This window comes from Cupressus sempervirens, chromosome 3, assembly GCF_028749045.1.
Source record: "Cupressus sempervirens isolate cs-2001-9-10 chromosome 3, ASM2874904v1, whole genome shotgun sequence".
Taxonomy (NCBI): domain Eukaryota; kingdom Viridiplantae; phylum Streptophyta; class Pinopsida; order Cupressales; family Cupressaceae; genus Cupressus; species Cupressus sempervirens.
The window spans coordinates 309,883,129-309,903,758 of NC_143120.1; positions in this window are offsets into that span (position 1 = coordinate 309,883,129).

Here is a 20,630-nt window from a genome sequence, read left to right on the forward strand (position 1 = left end):
GATAACAAAATTCCACATGGCTGAACTTGAGGGAGGGTCTTTGATTGTGAAAATCTTGACTGGATCATTGGAATCCAGATACTTCATCCTAATGATCTTAACCCATAAATATCTTGGATTCTCATATATTTTCCAAGATAGTTTGGCTCCTAAATTGATGTTCACTTCAAAAAGGCTATGAAGACCAGCATCCCCACAATCTTTGGGGAAACAAATCTTATCCCAAGCTACTAAAGGAACCTTAGCTGAGTTATCCTTATTTCCCTTCCAAATAAAATATTTAATGTATTTTTTGATCTTTTCCATGACTATCTTGGGATTCTCTACAAGGGAGAGCCATCTTGCCTTCCAAGAAGCTATCTTATCCCTTATAGATTGTACTATGTTATCCCAAAATGAAGCTTTACATGAACCTTGAAAAAGGGGGATGCCAAGATATTTTCTAGGAGTTAGATCAAGCTCAAAGCCAAGTAAATTTTGAATAGTTGATTGAATTGATCTTGGGAGATAAAAAAAGAATATCTTTGATTTTGACTTGTTTAATTTTTGGCCTAAGAAAGAGTAGTAAAACTCCAAGGTTTCCTTGATGACCTAAGCTTCTTGAAAGGAACCCTTACAATACAACAAAGAATAATTTGCAAATAATGCATGAGTAATCGACATCTAAGAGTGATGAAGATAAATACCTTCCCAAGCACCCTAAGCATTCTTAGCAGTGATGAGTCTACTCAAGCCTTCTGCCATAATAATGAAGAGAAAGGGAGATAATGAATCCCCCTGCCTAACTCCCTATGAAGAGGGGAAGAAACCACAAGGGGAACCATTCACCAATACTGAGAATATTTCCCCTTTGACACATGCCATAATCCACTTGATCCATTTAAATGCAAACCCCATTTTTTGCATAATTTTATTTTAAAAAGGTTAGCACACTTTATTGTATACCTTCATCATGTCTAGTTTAAGAATCATAGCTTGGAGACCTTGAGATTTAATGGAGTGAAGAACTTGATGAGCGATCAAAGCTCCCTCAGCTATGTCTCTTCCTGAAACAAAGCTTCCTTATTGATCAAAGATGATTTTTGGAATAATTTTCCCCAACCTAAGTAAAATTGATTTGGTAATGATTTTTTATATTGTATTACATAATGAGATTGGCCTATAATCTACAAAGGAGAAGGGATTCAAACATTTAGGTATTAATGTGATAAAAGTATTATTGAACAGTCTAAACATAAATGAGTTTCTCCTGGACTCCTCAACTGCTGCTAGAATATCTTCTCCCATGAAATCCCAACATTTTTGAAAAAATAAAAGAGTAAGACCATCTGGTCCAGGAGATTTATCAGCCTCCATGAAAAACATTGCTATTTGAATCTCATCTTGAGTAAAAGGTTGAAGCAAAAGGTTATTGTCTTCTTCTGTTACAAGTGAAGGGATAAAATTCAGAGAATCTGGAAGCACAAGGGAGTCACTCGATTTGCTAAGAAGGTCCTAGAAAAAATGAACTGCCTCTATTTGAATATCCTTATTTGAAGTAAGGATGTTGTCTCTAACATCATTAATTTGAAAATAGCATTTTTCTATCTCTTAATTCCGACTGAAGCATGAAAGAAGCTAATATTCCTATCCCCTTCCCTAAGCTATAATTCTCTAGACCATTGTATCTAGTAAGTCTCTTCCCTAAGGAGAGTTTCATCCAATCTGCCTTGTAGATTCTTCTAGATATCATATACTTGTTGTGAGAGACCGTTATTAAGAACATGAATGTTCCAGTCCTCCAATTGCCTTTGAAGGATCTCTTTTTCTTTAAAGATGTTCCCAAAACTAAAATGGTTCCATTCCTTGATCTTCACTTTCATGAAAGCCAATTTTTTGTATAACTAAAACATCATATACTCTTTAGAAGGTGGGGCACTCCAACCACCACTAATGAAGAAGCTACTAAAAATCTTTATCTCTAAACCACATTTGTTCAATCTTGAAGTATGACTTAGATTTAAAAGAGTTAGCTTCCAACTGAACCTCTAAACTAATTGCAAAGCGATATGATCCTGGTAAACTAAGAATATTAGAAGTGCAATATCCATGTTCCAATAACCATAATGGATTAAGAAAGAACCTATCCAATCTAACCCCTACATACTAAGATCCCTTTCTCCTATTTGTCCAAGTTATCTTACCATTAGTTGGGATGCAATAAAAAAGGGCATTACCATCAACAAAATTCCTAAAATCCTAGGTAACCTGGTAAGATGGATGAACCCCTCCAACCTTATCCTTAACTCCTAGTGTAGCATTGAAATAATGACCTAAAATGACCTTAAAGTCCCCAAGATTCGAGAGAACTTGGGATAGTGTAGCCCACAATCTTTATTTACTAACAATCGAGATCAGGTCATAAATGTTTGCCAAATAAAAGAAGACTGCAAAGATAGATACTTAAGCAAGCAACCAATTATTATTTGATGAAACCAAATCCACTTTACACTTATGAGGCTGCCATAAAATCACCAAACCCCTCGAAGCTCCTATGGAGGGAATGTGGAGAAAAGCCCAACTCTTCCAAGATCAAAATAGCCTGTCACCTCTATCCCTAGATAATTTTGTTTCCTGCATTAAAACAATATCTGCCTTGCTTATCACAATTTGGTCCTTGATAAGTCAGACCCTATTAGAGGCATTAATACCTTTAACGTTCCAAGAAATAATTCTCACTGGGGCCTCAAATATATCTTTATAAATAATTGGACAAATAAATTTGTTATATTTAAATATAAAAATTTGATATATTATAAAGAAGATTTGAATTTCATTTTATTGTATTTTGGTATGTTGATTATTATTTTATTTTAATAAAGTAAATTATTTTGATTAATATATAATTATAATTAATTTCTAGAATTAAATGATAAGTACTAGCCACTATATGGCATTTGTTTTTATTTTGATCACTTTTATTTGATTGTTTCATTTTGATAAATATTGTGGTTAATTTTGATTTTAGTTATATCTTTCCTCTTCAAAAACTATTTTCCACCACATAAACAATGCATAAGTTGAAGTATTTTTAATCTACAATTTATATCAATTAAAAAAAATCACAATATAGTTCAAAATGACATGCTTATAAACTTAAAGCAATTCCAAATAAATCTTCCACACTTTTTATTTTATTCCATTCCACAAAAATCATATATTAATAAAAAGTTGTACGTAATTTAGTAGATTCTAAATGATGTAAACTTTTCTCTTTAAAAAAAATTGAATCATGAGATGTTAAAAGCTCATGCAAACTATTATATTTAATTATTTATTCATTTTTATTTAAATATTAAAGTGAATTAAAATATAATCGGTTTAAACAATTAAATCATATCAAAACAACAACATAAAAATCAAATAGTTTTGACATTGTTTCCTAATGGGCACTTAGCTATCACCACTATATATTTTTTCCTATTTATCTTATATAAATTTGAAGATAAATAGTAATAATAAAGTACACATTTCTTTATTTAATTAAAATGATTTAATAATATTATACATTTAATCTTTCATTTAAATGAATTTATTTTCTATTTATGTTTACTATTATAATGTGAGTTTAAATACCTAATTATTCTGTAATCTACCTTTTTTTATTCTTTACTTTACTGCTCACACTTGATTTTAAGTTTAAAAATAAGATTTTAACTTTTTAAAATAAAATTCTAGAAAATAAAATAAATTAAAATAATCTTAACATTTTGACTTCTAAAAATTATCAAAACAATTTAATCTTAATTCCACTTCATTGTATGAATTACAAAAATAAATAAATTTAAAAATAAAAATAAATTATTTTAATCAAGTTTTTAGAAATTATTTTTTATTTCTAATTTTTTTGTAAATCTTACTTTTACCTCTAGTCACACAAGGCAGTGACTCTAGCTCGACATTAGTTCTTGTTGCACTTGTTGTTAGCAATGTACTATTGCATTCACTCTTCCCTAGATTCAAATTAATTTCTGCCAATCATTCATTAGTGTTTTTATAAACTGAAATATTTCTAAGGTTTTTCTTAATTTTTTTATGAGTTTTATATAATATACAAATTACATGATTGGCTCAACTAGTTTTGCATTATAGGAGCCCTTTTTAGAGGCTCTTCCATATTTCATTTTTTTCGGAAAATTCTTTGGTAAATGTTAAAAATAAATTATTAATCATAATCTTTTTATTATTATCAGTAAACATCCAAAGCCTTATATATTATATTAAAGAAATAAAGTTATAAAATCTTTGCTCAAATGGGCACTGGTAGGAAAAAATGGAGAAGAAAATGTCCAGTCTCGCCCAGGACTTATGTCCTATACAAAACACCATTTAAAATACAAATTTATAAGGGGCCTACCCCATTTTTAAGATCATACATAGACATTCCTTTCCTTTTGCTAAATGGTTTGATTTGGGGAGAATTTTGATCTTATTACTCTTTGTTATATAGATTATCCTTTGGTGTGTACTTCCTCCCTATATTCTTGCATCTTAATAGAATTTCAAGCACACTTTAAACATTAGTCCATAAAATCATTAGTTTAAACATAATTATAGACAAACTTCCTCTTGAGACTATTATGCATTATCATTTATGTTTCTTTTGTTTCTAATTTAATATAGTGATGTGCCCGATTAAGCTTGCAATGGTATTCATTCATTATTAGGTATACCTTTCCTTTATTTGTTAGGGTGGCAACAATTATATCAAATACTATTAATTCCTTGTTTTCCTACTTTAACACTTTCCAACAAGATTTGAGTTAACATAGCTTGAGAATGCAGAGTAATTTTGTTGTATCACACCCATGCCTAGTTTAAAGTACCTTGAACCGTCTATAATGCTAAAGAAAAGCTTAGCTTCTATTATACTAAACTAAACATGTGAGTCTTACTAGATTTATGAAAGATTAGACCAATTTTCTTAGACATTTATCCTTATACAATAGAATGTATTCAATTTGTCTAAATTTATTACTTTCTTAATTCTTGAACTTCCTTTACATTAATATTGAAAAAAAAATTGATCAAATATTGAGCAAGTTTTGGGGGGAAGTCGAATCCTTTTCCTCAATTCCTTCATCCTTATCTTGAATTGGTAATTTGAGCATATTGGTATCTAGTATGGACTTACCATCTCATACTTCTATATTCTCTTTAGTGTAATCCCATCCAATTATTGCAATTAGCTGGTCATTTATGAAAAATATGAATATAAGGGAAAGATTTCTCCTTACCACTGGGAACCAACTAATCAGTTTTTTGGAGTCAAGAGAAGACACTAGAGGAAATAATGGGATGAGTTGTTGTTGATCAACAGGGAAATAATAATGGCACAACTTGCAAATATAGATATCATTTTTTATACATGCTACCACTCTGTCTATATTTCCAATATATTCATGTTTGAGGAAACATTTCCATAAAGTCAAGATATTTGATTTATTAGACTCTAATAGGCATGTCATGGCTAAAAACATAGGAAAAATATTGCTAAGTACTCTATACCAATATGTGTTACAAAAAAATTATTTACCTAAAGTTCTATAAACTACTCTTTTAATCATAAAATGGGAGTTCTGCAATACAATTGAAAGATGGTGATAAGAAATGGTCTGATTAAAGGCAATTTGTGAGGAAGGTCCCTTAAATTTGATGATGGAATTCATTTTTAGGAACCTTTGCAAAGATTGTGACAAAATCTTACTTAAATAGATTTCAAACCGAAGGGGCATGGAGCTAAAAGGACAAAAGCCCCAAACCATTGAGCCAAGGGATTCCAAGGGACAAACATATGAGATCACATCAAGGTGACCCACATGAGAAACTAATATTATTTTGGAAAACCAAGAGACAAGGTTCAGGCTAATATGATACTAATTAGCAAAAGAAGCCAAATAAAACCAAAACTAGAGGAAATGAAAGAGAGGAAAGATAAAACCAAAAAAGGAAAGGGATAAAAACACCTAAAAAGAGAAAACAAAATCCTAAAGGAAATAAAACAACTAAAATAATAAATGAAACCTTTGACTAAGAGGCCAAATAGGCTAGCCAAATTCAGAAACCAAAAATCCTACAAGCTCATTGAAAGAGGGTTCTATGAGAATGAAATTAATTTCATCTAGAAACATTTAGATTTCAACCAAAAGTCATTTACTTGATCAAAAATAGTTTGTTAAGTTTACAAAGTATAATCCATTAACTTAGTGACTCAAATTTTTTTAATAAGCTAAGTTACTAGTTACTCAATGAGACATATGAAAGTCAATTTTTTAAAACTTGTTAGGAATAAGGTGTCTCAACCTTGGATAATTCCTTTTTTTTTTTTTTTGCAAATAATGTAATTAAGTGTGAGTGTACATATCTAGTTGGCATGTTGATGTGTCACTCCACTTGTATGTGTCAGCATCTTGAATTGTGTGTAAGGAGATCATGACTGAAATGGTTATGATGGATCCCTATGACACGTAAGAGCTATCTTTGGAAGATATGATGATGGGTGAAGATGTGAAGACATGTGACAATTGATCATTGAGTATTGTATACTCAAGTCTCCATCTAGCACACGGGGTTTGAGTCATTGCCCTAAAAAAGAAATTTGGGTTCCTACTTTTCTGGAGAATGGTAAAACCCTAATACAGTTCTTCTTTGGAAGTTTCCCTAAAATGGAAAGCGCATGATATAAGCGACTTTAGGGTTGCAGATGGAGGAGAGTGAAATGTATAGTTGGTAGTGTTTTGTTATAATTGGATTTGTCTTCTGTATCCTGAAAGAATTTGTATTACAAGTGTGTTAGAACCTTTGTGTTGAAGGTGATACATTGTGTAGGTTTTGGAGGGGTGGGTTTGTTTTACTAAAAGGTTTTTCCCTACCAACATTTCTTTTTGCTTGTTTTTTCTTTCTCTGTATTTTTTTGTATTCATGGTTGTTTATAATATTGTTGTTTACATAATATCAAATCTAAAATTGTAAGGATTTAAATAGAATTTGCACAATACTTTCCTTACGGGATTAGGGTAGGAACTTATTTCCACACCTGAGTTTCCTTACATAACTAAAGGATCAGATGAGAATGATAAGGAAAAATCCCAATTCAACATAACAAAAAATAATAGTAGTAAATATATTCCCTTAGATATCTTTAAAAAAAAAAATCTTTTATACATATGGTTAGGCTCCATCGAGAAAAGGCCCAAAGGAAAGGAGGTCCTACCCAAGTGACAAAGACACCATATTAGGATAGCCCATAGACATAGGTACAAGACTAGAAAATATATTAGCCCTAGAGTACCAAAAAATTTCAAACTAGGATTTAGAAGGAAATAAAAAAACCCACCCTACTAAGGGAGGCCAAATTCGAAAGACTAGGCCACCTAAAAAACTATATAATATAGAGACATGATAAAAACCAACAAAAAGATTAGTCAAATGATAAACAAAGAGAGAAGAAAAATTGACCTGAGACTTTTAGGAGTGGTCTTCTATTTTCTAGAAAACTATGATGAGATATTCTACTTCTTCTAATCAAATTTCTTTGGCTTTGGAGATAGAAAAAATATAGTTTTATCCTAGTTGGATTTATTAAAATTTGACAAAGAGAGATCCAGTTTGTTTGAATCATAAAAATTAACCCTTGGCTCAATGTAAGAGTCAAAGGCTCTAAGATATTAATTAATGAACTAATCCTTACTCTAATCTTCCATAATGCCCCTCCACCTAAGCATAAATATTATACTTTCTTTCATCTTTGGGCATTCTTTGTTGAAGAGATTATGATCCCTTATATGTAAAATGGGGCGCTTAGGCACAATTGCATAAACAAAACTTCCTAGAGGATGGGACATGTAATCTTTAGCATATAGAGTTTCTAGATTACCATTGATGCTAAGATCCTAATGCTCTAGCCTCTCCAACCATGTTGGGTCAAACAAATTGTGGCATAATCAAATAATATTATCCCATTGATCAACCTAAGATTTAGCCATGCATCCTATGAATGATCCTAGAATAGAGCTATTAGTACACCATGTGAAATCATAGTTAAAAACCTTGTCCCCTAAAACTCTTTTAATAACCACCCTAGTCATGTCATCAACATGATTGAGAAGTCTCTTCCATCACTTTGGCTTCATAAATGCCATTTTTCTAACTTAAATCACATGGAAACATTGATAGCATTCTCCATTCTAGGGCCACACTACTCAAATCTCTAAATACACCTAGTGCTACTACTAGAAAAATTTGTCAAATGTTAAAATATGGGTTAGAGGCTTGATTACTCATCTATATGTAGCTATACTCTAGGAACCCCTAGATTCATCTAGAAAGTTTTGGTATCATTATTTGATGTAGAATTATTTTTTACCAAGTTATTAGTACAAAATATCAAAAATATCACATTCTTGGTGATGGAAGGAGGCAATAACCTTTAATGATTAATCAGTAATGGTCGTAGTTCCTTAAATTATTTTTTCTAAGGACTATCCCAATTCCTTCCTTAAGTCTAGGGAAAAATATTAAAATGGAGTATTGATATTAATAAACTATATCTTGGGCATTCCCACCCCTCAACCTTGGAAACTAAATTAAGTTCATTTATAAGTTTTTGATTGAGGAAGCTCTTGTAATACTTAGATATTCCTTTTTTACTTTATTTCACTTTCTCATATTTAAAATTGAAATTTTGTCTTATTAAGGTTTACTCGGTCGACATTATTTGAATATTGTTGATTTTGTCAAGACTCATTTCTTAATGGAGAAGAAAAATTTAGGTTGAGATATTGAGGATAAGGTTCAAAGTTGTAATATGATATCCTCACCATCCACTCCTTTATTAGATTATTGATCTGCTAATTTATTCCCCTCTTATTATATGTATTTTATTTTAGTTTCTTTGAACTTGTTTATTAGAGGAAAAAGTATATCTAATTTGGAATTAATGATCTAGTTAGGGGTCATTCATTTTTTAATTTATTCAGAATGATATGAGAATCTTGTTCAATTAATAACTTTTTTTATACCTCACTCTAAACTTAGTTTGAGGCTCTCCTTGAGCATTTCTAATTCTACTATTTTATTTGAAGTAATACCTATTACTTTTGATCACTTTACAATCTATTTTCAAGTATTCATGCTTATGATACATCCTATTACTACCTTTCTTGATATCTAAGTATTCTAGGGTAATGTAGATAGTGGACAAAGAATCCTAGATATCCCCTACTTACACAAGTTAACCCTAATAAACTAGAGACACTTTTCCCTTAGGCCATCCTATCTCTTTAGGCTTGCATACCAACTAAAAAATTCATGTTAGGCATACTTAGTGACTTAATTGTTCTTGAAAGGGTTGGAGACTCCTCCTAGGGTGTCTTAGACTCCTTACTATCCATTTAACCCAAAACATTCATTAGGTTTCTATACAATTTCTTCAAACTCTTGAAAATCTCCTATTGGGTCTAGTAGCCCTCAATTAGCTCTCCTAATGGTCTAAATTGGGATTTGTGTAAATATTTCCTCAAGGAGGTTCCAAAAAACTCTAGATTGGAATAATCTTTTCCAAGTCTTCAAGATTCTTTGGGTCTCAAGTTTCCAACTTCTACTAAATGCTCTATCCCTATTTTTAAGGGTTTGCTAGGGTTTAATGGCCATTTAGGCCATTCAGCAAAAAAAACCACTCTTGCTCCTTCCCTAGGGGTATTGGATACTTATTCTTGAATATAAAGTGACTCCATTCAATTATCTGGCATGCCATAACACCCATCCCAACCAAAATATTGTACCCTTGCAAGAATTCTTCTTTCCTTGGCTCAATTTCTAGCCAAGCACCTCACATTCTCAGCTAGGGCTTCCAAGGAATTGGCTTGGCCTTGCACTCCTGATTCCATATTTTGTAACACATAAAATAAAAGATTTCTACTATAATTCCTCAAGGTTTCATGAGGTTTCAACCATGGGGAATGTTGGTAGACACCATTTTGCCAAGTCTACCAAATACAAGGTAGCAAGGAGACAGTTTAGCAAAAAAATTATTGTGAACACCAATGGATAGTTACGAACCTCAAACAAAAATAAAATAAAAGTAGAAACAATTAAGAGACTATATTTTAAAACAAAAACACTGATTCAATTACATGTTAATCCAAAACTCAAACTTCCATTCCAATTGTCATTTTGTTGTTTGCATCTGTAAAATGCCAAAGCTCTCAATCGTACAAAAGTGACTTAGAGGGATTTACATAATAATTTCAGAACCAAATAAATGAAATTTTACTCATTGGTAACCTACTAGTGCATTTCAACCAACTTTGCAACTTTCACAAGAAAAGTTGACTTTTTGCAAAATTGTCAATATGCAATTTTTGCATTTTTACAACTTCGACTTGATAGAACTAAACCTTATGGGTCCAAAAAATCCATGGAAGGTATTTAAGTTATATATAGAATATTTCTATGTCTACCTACTTTTATTTCCTTATTTATCCCTCTAAATAAAATTTTTCATTTTAAACCCTAAATGACAATAAATGCAACATTACAACTAATTTCTTATCATGCATTACATTGATGTTCCCCATGCATGACTCCTTATTCCTACTAGGTATCATCAAGAATCTTATTTCTTCCCAATGACCTATCTTAGGTTAGGCGCTCCTTCACCTTTTCTCGAGTTACCTCTATATGCTTTGTCAAAGTCAACTTTTGTCCATCCTATTAGGGGTGGCTCCCATTTACAGTCCTTTCATGCTTGTTAGTTTTTATTAATGTATAATAATGGAGAGTTTATAAGATTGGTCCAATTTTTTTTGCATCTCTACATCCTAGTCTGAGAATGTACCTTCTTATTTATTTTTTCTTCTTAAATTATAATTCATCACTTTTGATATACATGCTTCTACATTATTAAGGAGTGAAGGAATATCCATAGACAAATTATTTAAAATTCTCATATTCCTTTCCTTCCATATTTACCATAGTAAAATAGAGAGAGAAATATTCCATAATTAACTATATACTTTTTAACTTCCACCATTGGGCCAACTTCTTAGGTGTTTCTTAGTGTTTTCAAGAAAGGGACAGTACCTTTTAAATTTTTGACTAAGCCAATCGCAACATTTCTTGGTGTATGCATTGGAATAGTAAATGTTCTGCATTCTTTGAGATTTCTTTACATAATATACATCTGGAGGGGCCCTCGAATCACATTTTTGTAAATATATCTACGATCAATAACCTCTTATGTATTGCAACCCATAAAAATATTACTACTTTAGGTAGGCATGCTACTTCCCATCAGAGGTTAAGGAGCATATTGGTTTCCTCCCATTTTTGTGAGTTGATTATGAGGTCATAGCCTTTCTTAACACTATATTTCCCATCTTTTCATGGTCCCCATTTTAGTTTATCATGTCTATATTTATGGGTGACTAGTCTTTGAATAAGAAATTTTGTGAACTCTTTTTCTGCATGAGAGAGACTAGTTTTTTCTAGGGATTTCCATCCCCGTATTTTCTCCCCATTCTCCTCTTTGATATGTCTATAATTGAATAACTGTTTCCCCCAAAGATGTGTTACTATATTTTTAATGTTTCCTAGTAAATTGAAGCTATTTAGAGAGGGAAGACCATCCCAAGAGTCTTCCCAAAATAATGCTTCCTCCCCTTTCCCAATATCCCATGTTGCATTATTGTTGATGATCAAGCAACATTTTAACATAAAATTCTAGGTACTTGATCCCTTTGGGGGATTTCTAGTGCGGAATAGAGATATTGGATCAAATTCACCCAAATATTTATGATAAAGGATTTTTACCCATTTATTATCTTTTTACTGGAACATACACCAAATTAGCTTTTCTTATAAGGCTTCATCTTTCTAACATATATTTTTTATTCCTAATCCTCTTCACTCTTTGGGTCTACATATATTTTCCCATTTGATTAAGGATAATTTATTTTTCTCATCTATACCTTTCCAAAAAATATTTTTAAATGTTATCTCTAATTTCTTATTAATACCTTTAGGTAAAGGAAGAAATTGTTAAAAATAGATTGTTTGAAGTGTAGAACCTATAATGGAACAATCATTATTTTGTCAATGATGTCAAACCTGCTACTTGCTAGTGGGATAATTTCTTTTTGGTCTGAATGCTATCATTTGTTTGATTGATGAAGAGGATTTGAAAAGAGAAGATAACAAGAGAACCTAGAGAAAGGTTGAGTTATGTAGAGTATAAAAGGAGCATTAAGACCAAGTAAGAAATTGATGATATTATGTATTGTTAATCTACTAAAGGCTAAAGTAATAGTTACTTTCGCTAAGCCAAGAAGAAGTATTTCCATAAAAAGTGTCTGCCAATCCTGGTTGAGAAAATAGTGTAAGCCAAGAAAATTCTAGTTTAGGACAAGCAAAAAGTTAGTATAGGCTGAGCAGAAAGTTAGTATATTCTTAGCATTAGTAAAATTTTGTAAGTGTCGAGCATCAAGGAAATAAAAGTAGTGAGTGAGTTGAGAAGATGTAGTTGGTGCTGAGCAACCCATTGTTGGCTGAGCATCAAAAGACTATTATTGTCAAGTGAACAATGTAGATATTGAGTGACAAAAAAAACTGTTAAATCAAAGATTTGACAAATTTGAGTTGACTAATTTAATTTCTTGAATTATGTGAATTGTGTGGAAGATAAGTATGATGAGATTGTGGTATAGAATTCAAGATAAACCATTTTGAGGCAAATTCAAGGAAGATTGTAGAAGAAGTTTCTAGAGGAACTAAAATGGAAATGTTGGTGGATTCATTGAATTTTACCTAACCCTAAAATGGATGATTTTGGTTAAACATCAAAAGATCTAAATTTTCTATTTATAGATATAGTAGGCTAGAAGCAAAGATTTTCATGTGCAAGAACCTAAAGAAGGCAAGAAGTCTAAGGCATTGCTTCATACGGTGGCTAAATAGAAGAGACTGTAATTGGCATAAAAAGCAAGAAGGCTTAAGAGGTTGAATGCTTGAAGGGTGAACAAGCTTCTAGAGATGAAGAGTATGAATACTAAATAGAATGGAGAACTAAACCAGAGATATGTAGTATGCAAGTGAGTTGTATTTTATTATTAGATCAAGTCCTGTTGTTACTTTCTAACAACTATATCAATGCAGATAAATCCTTTGGATTAAGGTTGACTTAATAGTCATTTGTAAATCCTTTAACTAGGTGACATTCTAATGGGATGTTCTAAAGTCCTCTAACAAGGATCACTCCTAATAGAGTGATTGAAATCCTTTAACCAAGTCACATTTAATAGTGTGTATTGTAACCTTTAACAGGGTTGGCCTTTAAAAGGGCATCACTTTAGAAGAGTGAAATTGGGTAGCATGTTACTGGTGGTTTTTCCCAAATTGGGTTCCCATGTAAAATCCTTGTGTCAAATTGTGTGAATGAGTTTGTAGTATTTCATGTTTACATTTCTACAAAATTATTTTGACCTAGGACAATGACCTTCTAAATTAAGGTATTGAATGATCTAATGGATGCATGCATGGTATGGTTTTATGGATATGAATTTTTTAAGCACTAAAAAGTTTTATTTGTACATTTGGACCTTGGATAACTGATTCACCCCTCATTTCAGTTATTCTAAAGAATTCCAACGATTGGTATTAGAGCATTAGTGCTTGTGAGGAAATAGTTTGAAGGTACTAAAAGCTAAAGATCAAGATGTACAAAAAGGAGGTACCCAAATTGATCAAGGAAAACTTTCCTACATGAAAAAATTTTGAGGTAGCTACATCTAAGAGGTCTTGGAGACTATGAAAATCTACCATCACCATTGAGCATGTTGATCCTACTAGAGCCCTTATTGTTGATGATCTAAAAAAGAAGAATGAATGAAATTAGGCAATTTTAGAGCTTGCCTCTGCCCTAAGCTACTTAGAGTTTGATGAGTTCAAAGGATGTAATTCTGCTAAGAAGATGTGGGATGCTATAGAGACAATCTATAGATGGGATAAGAATATTCTGAGAGCCAATGTTGGAAGTCTAAGAAAAAAGTTCAATGAAATGGGGATGCAAGAAGGTGAGACTATAGTCCAATATTGCACAAGAATCAAGGATATTGTGAATTCTATCAGAAGAGAAAATGGTATTATTGAAGATGAGACTATGATCAAAAAAGTATTGAGAACCCTAATGCATATCTATGCTAATAGAGTCTCTGACATACAAGAACTAAGTGTGTTTCCAGTAGTAATCTAGCCCTTGAAGGATTGATGGGTAGAATAAAAGCTTTTGAAATTTCTAATTTTGATAATTTCAAAACTAAAAATGTTGAATCTTCTTTTAATTCTAAATTGACACTAAAAGAACCTAACAAGAAAAAGAAAAAGGTCAAGCATTTTTCTAGTGATAGTGATACATATGAAGATGATGCAGAAGAGCTTGAAGCATTCCTGATGATGATATTTTACATAGGCAAAGGGAAATAAAAATGTAAGCTACCTATCACATGTTTCAATTGTACTGAGGTTGGTCATATTGCTGCTAGGTTGTCAAAGAAGAAGAACAATAGAAGTGGAGATAAATATAGAGGTTAAAGAGATGAGAAAAACAAGATTATAAAGACAAAGGAAAGAAGTCTTGCTACATTGTTGAAGAGGAAAAAAAGGATGGATCTGATGGCCATGATGATGAAGTTGTGTATATTGCTATGAAAGATGATTTTGATGAAGATGAGGCAACTGCATTGATATCTTATGTGAATAAAAGTGATAAATGGATCATTGGTAATGGATTTTCCTATCACATGACTAGAGATAAAAGCAAGTTCATTACCCTTGAGTACTACAATGTAAATAATGTTAGATTTGGTAATGATGCACCCTATCTAATAAAAGGTAAATGATCAATCAAACTAATATAAAAGATCATGTGTGACAATGCTTACTATGTAGTATAAATTTTTGAGTGTGTCAATATTGAATAGTTCAAGTTTGAAAGTTGAATTTGATAACAATAAAGAAAAGATCTATGACACTAATGGAAAACTAATAAAAAATGGAGATCAAGCTAGAGGTAATCTATTTTATCCTAACATGAATGATGCTACTTGTCTAATTGTAGAATTTGATAATGTGTGACTATGGCACAAGAGGTTATGTCATGTTAACTTTGATAACTTACTTAGTATCTATAACATGAAAAGAGTTAGAGGTTTTCCAAAACTAAATAAGCCTATTAATGTGATTTGTAAACAATGTCAGTTAGGCAAGATGAAGAAATCTAGTTTTAAAAGTAAGAATCACTCCTTAAATTAAATTATGGAATTAGTTCATACTAATTTGTGTGGACCAATTGATGTTCAAAGCTACAAAGGTGAGAAGTACATTATCCTATTTGTCAATGATTATTCTAGGATGATGATAGTTAGGTTTTTGAAACAAAAATCTGATGCTTTTCAAATGTTTAAGTGGTATTCGACAAGAGTTGAAAAGGAGACTGGCAAAAGCTTGAAATGTTTGAGATCTGATAGAGATGGAGAGTTTACATCAAATGAGTTTGAGATATTCTGTAATGACAAATGAATCAAAAGATATACTTTTGCACCTAGGACCCCTCCACAAAATGGGATTGCTAAAAGGAGGAACATATCTATAATGGATTGTGCTAGAATACTAATGATGGAGAAGAATTTTTCTTTGAGATACTAGAGAGAAGCTGCAAGTACAACTGTCTATACCTTAAATTGAGTACAAGTTAAGAAAGGTACAAATTCCACACCTTTTGAATTATGGTATGGATACTCACCCAATATAAAATATTTTAAGGTATTTTGAAGCAAGTGTTACATTCCTATGGGCATCAAGAATGGTAAAATTGATGCCAAAAGTGAAGAATGTACATTCCTAGGCTATTCCATAAGAAGTAAAGCTTATAAGTGTTTAAATACTAACACTAACAAAGCTGTGGAAAGTGAAAATGTGAAGTTTGATGAATATAGAGAGGTACATAAAGCTAAACCTAAGAGGGACCTTGAAGAGTACAAAACCTTCATATACTACTATCTTGACATCAATGTTAATGAAGCTGTAAAACAAGGTGTAAATCAACATTAACAAGTATCAATCACATACAATGGATGTCAAGTTGCATCCAGGATCCAAGTTGTAGATATAAACCAAGGTACATTTTGATATTGAGATTAGTGTACATGAAAGGAATGCTAATTTACCTAACAGAGAAGTACAAAATTATTTTGAAGTTGATAGAAACATTGAAGAAACAAGAAAAGAACCAAGATTGTCAAAGTATGTTAGGGGACATCATGTTACTGAACAAATTTTTGGAGATAAAGAAGCTAGATCAATGACAAGCAATAGGTTGAGAAGTGATACATGTTTGTTGAGCATGCATGATCCTAAGTCAGTGAAGGATGCATTAGAGAATGAAGATTGGAGTAAAGCCATGAATGAAAAGATTGATCAGATTGAGAAGAATAAAACATGGACTCTAGTACCCATACTAGAGAATAAGAATGTAACTGGAACCAAGTGGGTGTACAGAAACAAACTAGATGAGAATGGTGAAGTCACAAGGAGTAAGGAAAGATTATTTTTTAAGGGATATGAACAAGAATTGGGGATTGACTATAGAGAGATATTTGCCTCAATTGCAAGATTGGAAGGAGTAAGAATTTTTCTTGCTTACTTTGCATATATCAAAGTTTATCAAATGGATGTGAAGTTAGCATTTTTGAATGGTATAATAGAAGAGGAGGTTTACATTGAACAAATGGAACAATTATTTGATCCAAACAACAAGAAAATGGTATGTATATTACACAAAGCTTTATATGGTTTAAAGAAAGCCCTAAAAGCATGGTATGACATGCTTCACAATTATCTTGTGAAGATTGATGATAGCAAAAATTTGTATTTGAAGACAACAGGAGGTAAAGAAATTTTACTAGCTGAAATATTTGTTGATGATATCATATTTGGAGGAAAAAATACATTGTGTAAAATGTTTGCAAATCAAATGAAGAAATAATTTGAGATGTCTATGTTCGGAGAGATAAAGTTCTTTGTTGGTTTGTAAGTATATCAGATGAAATATGGTATTTACATCACTTAGTCTAAATATGTAAAGTAAATATTGAAAACTTTTGGTATGAAGGATTCAAAACCTATTAGCACTCCTATGATAACATGATATAAACTATCCAAAATTGATATTTTGCTGAAGTAAATCAATTATTGTATAGGTCTATAATTGGCAAGTTGCAATATTTAGTACTTAATAGATCTAACATTACATTAGTTATTGGGATTATTGCAAGGTTTTCTACAAATCCTCAGGAGAATCATTTGATGGCTATTAAAAGGATCATGAGATCCTTGAAAGGAACATAAGACTATGGCCTATACTACAAGAAGAATGAAAAGTTTGAATCAAGAGCCTATATAGATGTTGATTGGGTTGGAAACATTAATGACAGAAAGATTACAAGTGGTGGAGCATTTTTCTTAGGAAGGAGATTGGTCACTTGGACCAATAAGAAACAAAATTATATATTTCAATCTATGTTGAAGTTGAATATGTGGCTGCTATAGTAAATTGTATGGATCAAACAACTACTCAAAGGAATGAAGGAAGAAATTACTAAACCTATGGTACTTTATTGGGATAATACAAGTGCTATAAACATATCAAATAACCCTATGATGCACATAAAGACAAAGCACATTGCAATCAAGTATCATTACTTGAGACAATTGGTTCAAGACAAAGAAGTTAGAATAGAATATGTGAATACAAAAGAATATATAGCTGATATATTCACAAAAGTTTTACCTAAGGTTGCCCATGAATATCTTAGAGGTAAAATAGGGGTGATACTCCTATCCAAAGTTACTTAAGAATCAAGAGTAGTGCCCTACATTACCTGAGTTGAATGTCATATTTTAAAATTTTGGTGTAGTGGATCTTACTTTAGGAGCTACCTAAAGTAATGAAGGAACTAAATCAAAAGAATTATAGTCACATGCAAGGTGATAAAGGGAGACCCTAAATTGATTATATTTGCATGAAAAGATGACAAGTCTTTGGCATTATTGTCAGAGAGGGAGATATAAGAAAGAGGGGGATAATTAATAGAGAGAGAGAGAGAGAGAGAGAGAGAGAGAGAGAGAGAGAGAGATCAAAGAAGGAGATATAAGGTTAATGGAGATATTAGAAAGATGCACATATATTGACAAAGGGAGAAATTCAAAGATATTAATTTTATTTTTGGTATTGTTGTTGGTATTGATTTGTCATCAATGCCAAAGAGGAAGATTGTTGAAAAGAGATTGTTTGAAGTGTATAACCTATCATGGAACAATCATTATTTTGTCAATGATGTCAAACCTACTATTTTTTGGTGAGAATTTTTTTTTGGTAAGAATGCTATCATTTATTTGATTAATGAAGTGGATTTGAAAAGAAAAGATAACAAGAGAACCTAGAGAAAGGTTGAGTTATGTAGTGTATAAAAGGATCACTAAGACCAAGTAAGACATTGATGATATTATGTATTGTTGATTTACTTAAGGATAAAGTAAATGGTTACTTTGGCTAAGCCAAGAAGAAGTTTTTTCATTAAAGTGCTTGCTAAGCCTGGTTGAGAAAATAGTGTAAGTTGAGCAAATTCTAGTTCAAGCTAAGCAAAAAGTTAGTAGATGTCAAGCATCAGTAAAATTTAGTAAGCATCGAGCATTAGGAAAATAACAATAGTGACCGAGTTGAGAAGATGTAGTTGGTGCTGAGCAACCTAGTATTGGCCAAGCATTAGAAGACTATTATTTTTGAGTGAATAGTGTAGATGTTGAATGACAAAAAAAAGTGTTAAATCAAAGATTTGATGAATCTAAGCCAACTAATTTGATTCTTGAATAATGAGAAGCATGTGGAAGATAGTTATGTTGAGTTGGTTGCACAAAATTCAAGATAAATCATTTTGAGGAAAATTCAGGAAAGATTGTAGAAGAAGTCTCTAAAGGAACTAAAATGGAAAAGTAGGTAGATTCATTGAATCTCACCTAACCCTAAAATTGACAATTGTGGTTAAATGAAAAAAGATCAAAATTCTCTATTTATAGAGATATTAGGCTAGAAGAAAAAGTTGTCATGTGCAAGAACCTAAGGAAGACAAGAAGTCTAGGGTGTTGCTTCATATGGTGGCTAAATAGAAGAGATTGCAATTAGCATAAAAAGCAAGAAGGCATAAGAGGTTGAATGCTTAAAGGGTGAAAAAGATATTACAAATGAAGAGTATGAATGCCAAGAAGAATGGAGGACTAAACTAGAGATCTGTAATTTGTAAGTGAGTTGTGTTTTATTATTAGATCAAGTCCTGTTGTTACTTTCTAACAACTATATTAGTGTGGATGAATCTTTTGGATTAAGGTTGACCTAATAGTCATTTATAAATCTTTTAACCAGGTGACATTAAAATGGAATGTTCTAAAGTCCTCTAACAAGGCTCACTCCTCATAGGGTGATTGAAATCCTTTAACTGGGTCACATTTAACAGTGTGTATTGTAACTTTTAATAGGGTTGGCCTTTAAGAGGGCATCACTTCAGAAGAATGAAATTGGGTAGCATGTTATTGGTGGTTTTTCCCAAATTGGGTTTCCATGTAAAATCCTTGTGTCAAATTGTGCGAATAAGTTTGTAGTATTTCATGTTTACATTTCTACAAAGTTGTTTTGACCTAGCACAGTGACCTACTAAATTAAGGTATTGAACAATCTAATGGATGCATGCATGATATGGTTTTATGTATATGAATCTGTTAAGCACTAAAAAAAATTATTTGTACATTTGGACCTTGGATAACTAATTCACCCCTGTGTTAGTTATTCTAAAGAATTCCAATAAACATGATATCTTATATGTAGGAATAGTTGAAAGTATAACTTTAATTTTTGTAGCTCTGCATGCCTTGATTAACCATTTCCCTTTCCAATTTCCTATTTGATTGTCAATTCTTTCTAAAATCAAATCCCATATTTTAGGATTTCTTGTTCATTTTTCTAGTTGTATACCTAAGTACTTGCATGGAAATGAGCCTTTCTTATATCCCATTATGTTGCAAATATCAGTTTCTAATGCTGGTCTAGTACTAATAAAGAAGATTTCAGATTTTTTAGCGTTTACCTTTTTCCCTGATGCATACGTATATTCATGTATAATTTTCTTGAAGTTTTGAGCTTCTTCTATTGAGATTTTTCAAAGTAGAATTTTGTCATCTGCAAATTGTAGATGAGTTATATTTGGTATATTTCTTGTTACTATTATTCTTTTGATTTTTCCTTCTTGCTGAGATTTTTTTATAGCTCTTCCAAAGGCTTCTTCCATAATAATAAACAAGAAAGGTGAAATAGGGCCTCCTTATCTAATTCCTCTTGAGATATTAAAGAAACCTTCCAAAATTCCATTTATAAGGAGTGATATTTTAGGAGTGGCCATACAATTAAAGATGAGGTTTACCCATTGATGAGAGAATACAAATGTTTCTAGAGATTTACATAAAAATCTCCAATCTACCTTATCATATGC